Source organism: Giraffa tippelskirchi, chromosome 13 (assembly GCF_054371585.1).
Source record: "Giraffa tippelskirchi isolate mGirTip1 chromosome 13, T2T-mGirTip1v1.2.pri, whole genome shotgun sequence".
NCBI lineage: Eukaryota > Metazoa > Chordata > Mammalia > Artiodactyla > Giraffidae > Giraffa > Giraffa tippelskirchi.
The window spans coordinates 29,303,987-29,311,166 of record NC_137287.1 but is presented as its reverse complement, the minus strand read 5'-3'; the positions used below and the strand labels follow the sequence as shown (position 1 = coordinate 29,311,166).

General features: G+C 38.4%; 1 long non-coding RNA gene across 1 annotated transcript; it reads left to right on the top strand.

Annotated features, from left to right (window-relative positions):
• Positions 1-1,167: 1,167 nt before the first annotated feature.
• On the top strand, positions 1,168-6,863 carry LOC145533447 (uncharacterized). The gene is made up of 3 exons (XR_014074066.1): positions 1,168-4,502; positions 5,228-5,519; positions 5,630-6,863. It is a non-coding gene; the product is annotated as an uncharacterized LOC145533447 (long non-coding RNA).
• The last annotated feature ends 317 nt before the right edge of the window (positions 6,864-7,180 follow it).

The window sequence follows — 7,180 nt, the reverse complement described above, 5'->3', positions numbered from 1 at the left end:
AAAAGTTGGCTTAAAGTTCAACATTCAGAAAACTAAGATCATGGCATCCAGTCCCATCAGTTCATGGCAAATAGATGGGGAAACAATGGAGACAGTGAGAGACTTTATTTTCTTGGCCTCCAAACTCACTGCAGATGGTGACTGAAGCCGTGAAGTTAAAAGACGCCTGCTCCTTAGAAGAAAAGCAAACCTAGACAACATATTAAAAAGCAGAGACATTACTTTGCCAACAAAGGTCCATCTAGTTAAAGCTATAGGTCTTCCAGTAGTCATGTATGGATGACTATAAAGAAAGCTGAGTGCCGAAGAATTGATGCTTTTGAACTGTGGTATTGGAGAAGACTCTTGATAGTCCCTTGGACTACAAGAAGATCCAACTAGTCCATCCTAAAGGAAATCAGTCCTAAATATTCATTGGAAGGACTGATGCTGAAGCTGAAACTCCAATACTTTGGCCACCTGATGTGAAGAACTGCCTCATTGGAAAGGACTCTGATGCTGGGAAAGATTGAAGGCAGGAAGAGAAGGGGACTACAGAGGATAAGGTGGTTGGATGGCATCATTGCCTCTCTGGACTCTCTGGACATTGACTCTCTTGACAACCCTCTTTAAGGGTTGATGATGGACAGAGAAGCCTGGTGTGCTGCAGTCCATGTGGTGGCAAAGAGTCAAACACGACTGAGCAACTGACTGATGTTGAGATAGGTTACTTCCATGCCCATTTTTTGAAGAGTTTTAATCATAAATGGGTGCTTAATTTTGTCAAAGGCTTTTTCTGCATCTATTGAGAAAATCATATGGTTTTTATCTTTCAATTTGTTAATATGGTGTATCACATTGACTGATTTGCATATATTGAAGAATCCTTGCATCCCTGGAATAAGCCCAACTTGATCATGGTGTATGAGTTCTTTAATGTGTTGTTGAATTCTGTTTGCTAAAATTTTGTTGAGGATTTTGGCATCTATGTTCACCAATTATATTGGCCTGTAGTTTTCTTTTTTTGTGTTGATTTTGTCTGGTTTTGGTATCAGGGTGATGGTGGCCTCATAAAGTGAGTTTGGAAGTGTTTCTTCTGCTGAATTTTTTTGGAAGAAATTTAGAAGGATAGGTATTAGCTCTTCTCTAAATGTTTGATAGAATTCTCCTGTGAAGCCATCAGGCCCTGGGCTTTGGTTTGGGGGGAGATTTTTGATCACAGCTTCAATTTCAGTGCTTGTAATTGGGTTGTTCATAATTCCTATTTCTTCCTGGTTCACTCTTGGAAGATTGAACTTTTCTAAGAATCTGTCCATTTCTTTCAGGTTATCCATTTTATTGCCATGTAATTGTTCATAATAGTCTCTTATAATCCTTTGTATTTCTGCATTGTCTGTTGTAACCTCTCTTTTTTCATTTCTAATTTTGTTTACTTGATTCTTCTCTCCTTTTTTCTTGATGAGTCTGGCTAAAGGTTTGTCAGTTTTGTTTATCTTCTCAAAGAACCAGCTTTTAGCTTTATTAATCTTTTTACTATTGCTTCTTTCATTCTTGTTCATTCATTTCTGCTCTGATCTTAATGACTTCTTTCCTTCTGCTAATTTTGGAGTTTTTTGTTCTTCTTTTTTCAGTTGTTTTAGGTGTAAAGTTAGAAATTATCTATTTGATGTTTTTCTTATTTCTTGAGGTAGGATTGTATTGCTATAAACTTCCCTCTCAGAATTGCTTTTGCTGCATCTCATAGGTTCTGAGTTGTTGTATTTTCATTGTCATTCATTTCTAGAAATTTTTTGATTTCCCTTTTGATTTCTTCAGTAACCTGTTCATTGTTTAAAAATGTATTGTTTAATCTCCATGTGTTTGTGTTTTTTACAGTTTTTTCTTGTAATTGATATCTAGTCTCATAGCGTTGTGGTCAGAAAAGATGCTTCATACGATTTCAATTTTCTTAAATTTACTGAGATTTGATTTGTGACTCAAGATGTGGTCTATCCTGGAGAATGTCCCATGTGCACTTGAAAAGAAGGTGTATTCTTCTGCATTTGGATGGAATGTCCTGAAGATATCGATGAGATCCATCTCATCTAATGTATCATTTAAGACTTGTGCTTCCTTGTTTTCTGTTTTGATGATCTGTCCATTGGTGTGAGTGGGGTGTCAAAGTCTCCTACTATTATTGTGTTACTGTCAATTTCTCCTTTTATGTCTGTTAGTGTTGTCTTATGTATTGAGGTGCTCCTGCATTGAGTGCATAGATATTTACAATTGTTATGTCTTCCTCTTGGGTTGATCCCTTGATCATTATGTAGTGTCCTTCCTTATCTCTTGTAATCTTCTTTATTTTAAGGTCTATTTTGTCTGATATGAGAATTGCTACTCCAGCTTTCTTTTGCTTCCCATTTGCATGGAATATATTTTTCCATCCTCTCACTTTCAGTCTATATGTGTCTTTAGGTCTGAAGTGGGTTTCTTGTAGACAGCATATATGTTGGTCTTGTTTTTGTATCCATTCAGCCAGTCTGTCTTTTGGTTGGAGCATTTAATCCATTTATATTTAAAGTAATTATTGATATATGTGTTCCTAGTGCCATATTCTTAATTGTTTGGGGCTTGATTTTGTAGATCATTTACTTCTTATGTATTTCTTGACTATATAAGTCCCTTTAATATTTATTGTAAAGCTGGTTTGGTGGTACTGAATTCTCTTAACTTTTGCTTGTCTGAAAAGCTTTTTATTTCTCCATCAATTCTGAATGAGATCCTTGCTGGGTACAGTAATCTTGGTTGTAGATTTTTCCCTTTCAGTACTTTAAATATATCCTGCCATTCCCTTCTGGCCTGCAGAGTTTCTGCTGAAAGATCAGCTGTTAAACGTATGGGGTTTCCCTTGTGTGTTACTTGTTGCTTTTCCCTTGCTGCTTTTAATATTCTTTCTTTGTGTTTAAACTTTGTTAGTTTGATTAATATGTGTCTTGGCTTGTTTCTCCGTGGGTTTATCCTGTATGGGACTCTGCACCTCTTGGACTTGATTGACTATTTCCTTTTCCATGTTGGGGAAATTTTCAACTATACTGTTTTCAAAAATTTTCTCATTTTTCTTTTTCTTTCCTTCTTCTGGGACCTCTATAATTCAAATGTTGGTAAATTTATATTGTCCCAGAGGTCTCTGAGAATATCCTCAGTTCTTTTCATTCTTTTTACTTTATTCTGCTCCTCAGAAGTTATTTCTACCATTTTATCTTCCAGTTTACTTTCCACTTTCATGCATGGGAGAAGGAAATGGCAACCTACTCCAGTGTTCTTGCCTGGAGAATCCCAGGGATGGGGGAGCCTGGTGGGCTGCCGTCTATGGGGTCGCACAGAATCAGACACGACTGAAGCAACTTAGCAGTAGCAGTATCTTCCAGTTTACTGATTTGTTCTTCTGCCTCAGATATTCTGCTACTTATTCCTTCTAGAGTATTTTTAATTTCAGTAATTTTTTTGTTTGTCTTTGTATGTTTATTCTTTAATTCTTCTACGTCTTTGTTAATTGATTCTTGTCTTTTCTCCATTCTGTTTTCACGGTTTTTGATCATCTTTACTCTCATTATTCTGGATTCTTTTTCAGGTAGTTTGCCTATTTCCTCTTCATTTATTTAGACTTCTGTGTTTCTAGTTTGTTCCTTCATTTGTGTAGTATTTCTCTGCCTTTTCATTATTTTTTTTTTTTTTTGAACTTACTGTGTTTGAGGTCTCCTTTTCCCAGGCTAAGGTTGAATTCTTTCTTCCTTTTGGTTTCCGCCCTCCTAAGTTTGGTGCAGTGGTTTGTGTAAGCTTTGTATAGGGTGAGATTTGTGCTCAGTTTTTTGTTTGTTTGTTTGTTTTTCCTCTGATGGGTAAGGCTGAGTGAGGTGGTAATCCTGTCTGCTGATGATTAGCTTTGTAGTTTTGTTTTGTTTCTTGTTTGGATGAGGCCTCCTGCACAGGGTGCTACTAGTGGATGGGTGATGCCAGGTCTTGTATTCAAGTGGTTTCCTTTGTGGGAGTTCTCACTATTTGATAATCCCTAGGGTTAGTTATCTGGTAGTCTAGGGTTTCGGAGTCAGTGCTCTCACTCCAAGGGCTCAGGGCTTGATCTTGAGTTTTGTGTGGTTCTATATATTCTTTTCCACTGGTCAGTTACTCCTGTCTGCTCTCAGCTGGTGTTCTGCATGCATCCGTGGAAAGAGATGTACTTCACATCCACCCACTCCTCCACCATCTTGTTCTCCAGGAGCATTTTTTAAAATGCCATTTTTACCCAAAGAGCTCAGTACTTTCTCTTCCCTTGGGTATTGGAAAGTGTGCAGAGTGAAGAGTTATGGAACAGCAGCAAGATGGACTGTAGCTGTGCACCACAGTGAAGGCATTCTTAGAGATAAAATCAGATCCCCTGTAGATACCACTGAATAAGTTTGGGAAACTGATTTTCTGGAAAGAACATGAAGGGACCTTTGGAACAAGAGCAGTTTCAGTTCCAAGCCATGACTTGCCTCTTAACGGTAAGTGATCTTGGCCAAGTTAACTCTCTGAACCTTAGTTTTCTCATTTGTAAAGTGAGCATAAAAGTATCCAATTCATAGATATTTGTGATTATTAAATAATATATGCACGCATGCACAATTTCTATTAAGTCATGTCCAACTCTTTGAGACCCCATAGATGGTAGCCCGCCAGGCCCCTCTGACCATGGGATTTCCCAGGCAAGAATACTGGAGTGGGTTTCCATTTCCTTCTCCAGAAGATCTTCCCAACCCAAGGACTGAACCCGGGTCTCCTGTATCTCCTACACTGAAGGTGGATTCTTTACTGACTGAGCTACCGAGAAACCCCCTTAAAATTCTGGTGATTGATAGTTAAGAGGACATTTTATTTATTTTTTATATTTAATTGGGGGATAATTGCTTTACAATGTTGTGCTGATTTCTGCCGTACAACAACTAGAATCAGTCATAAATATATGTATATCTCTTGCCTCTTGAGCCTCCTACCATTTCCCCCATCCCACCCCTCTAGGATTCAAGAGTACATTTTCTGAATGTAAGTTATACGGGGCCACCATCATGATGATGAAGAGCTTTTTCTTTGGAATCAGACTAACTTAAATCCAAATCTCAACTCTGCCATGTGGCAGAGTGGTGATCGTGTGATCTTAGGAAAATAATTAACTTCTCTGAATCTCATTTTTCTTACTTTTTTCTGTATAAAAAATAAAATCTCATTTTAGGAATTGAAGACACCTGACACGTGGCCCTCTTTGATTCTACAAAGGCTGAAGGGTTGGGAAATATTAATATGTATCAGATTCTATATTAGTTAGGAACAGAGCTCAAACTGGCTTAGATCAAAGGAGAGATTTAATGATCCATGTCAAGGCATCCCTGGGAGATACTGAGGATTCAGTTCTAGACCACTGCAATAAAGCAAACATCACAGGAAAGCAATGATGCTGTTAAAGTGCTACATTCAATATGCCAGCAAATTTGGAAAACTCAGCAGTGGCCACAGGACTGAAAAAGGTCAGTTTTCATTCCAATCCCAAAGACAGTGCCAAAGAATGCTCAAACTACTGTATAATTGCAGTGATTTCACATGCTAGCAAAGTAATGAAAAAAATCCTTCAACCTAGGTTCAACAGCACATGAACTGAGAACTTCCACATGTACAAGCTGGATTTAGAAAAGGCAGAGGAACCAGAGATCAAATTGCCAACATCTGCTGAATCACCAAAAAGCAAGGGAATTCCAAGAAAACATCTTCTTCTGCTTCATTGACTATGCTAAAGCCTTTGATTGTGTGGATCACAAGAAACTGTGGAAAATTCTTCAAGAGATGGGAATACCAGACCACCTTACCTGCCTCCTGAGAAACCTGTATGCAGCTCAAGAAGCAACAGTTAGCACCTGACATGGAAAAATGGGCTGGTTCAAAATTGGGAAAGGAGCATGCCAAGGCTGTATATTGTCACCCTGCTTATTTAACTTATATGCAGAGTACATTTTTTGAAATGCCAGGCTGGATGAATCACAAGCTGGAGTCAAGATTGCCAGGAGAAATATCAACAACCTCAGATATGCAGATGATAACACTCTAATGGCAGAAAGTGAAGAGGAACTAAGCCTCTTGATGAGAGTGAAAGAGGAGAGTGTAAAAGCTAGCCTAAGACTTGGCATTGAAAAAACTAAGACCATGACATCCAGTCCCATCACTTCATGGCAAATAGATGGGTAAAAAGTAGAAACAGTGATTGATTTTATTTTGTTGGGGTCCAAAATCACTGAGGATAGTGACCACAGCCACAAAATTTAAAAGACAATTGCTCTGTGTAAGAAAAGTTATGATAAACCTAAGCAGCGTATTAAATAGCAAAGACATCACTTTGCCAGCAAAGATCTGTATAGCAAAAATGGTGATTTTTCTAGTAGTCATGTACAGATGTGAGAGTTGAACCATAAAGAAGGCTGAGCACCCAAGAATTGATGTTTTCAAACTGTGGTGCTGGAGAAGACTCTTGGGAGTCCCTTGGACTGCAAGGAGATCAAACCAGTCAATCCTAAAGGAAATCAGACTTGAATATTCTTTGGAAGGACCGATGCTGAAGCTAAAGCTCCAATACTTTGGCTAGCTAATGCAAAGAGCCAACTCATTGGAAAAGACCCTGATGCTGGGAAAGACTGAAGTCAGGAGAAGGGGATGACAGGATGAGATGGTTGGATAGCATCACCTTCTCAACAGACAAACTCTGGGAGATAGTGAAGGATAGGGAAGCCTGGTGTGCTGCAGTCCATGGAGCTGCAGAGACAGACATGACTTAGTTACTGAACACCAACAGTAAAGTATCACAATAAAGCAAGTTACACAAATTTTTTGGTTTCCCAGTGCATATAAATGTTATGTTTACACTCACTGTAGTCAATTGTGTATGCAATAGCATTATGTCTTAGAAAGAAATATGTATATCTTAATTTAAAAATACTTCACTACTGGGGACTTCCCTGGTGGTCCAGTGGCCAAGACTCCACGTGCTCCCAATGCAAGGGTTCCATTCCTGGCCAGGGAACTAGATCCCACATGCTGCAGCTGAAGATCTTGCATGCCAAAACTAAGACCTGGCCCAGCCAAATAAAGAAATAATTATCTTTTAAAAATATTGTATTGCTAAAAAATATGCTGTCATCTG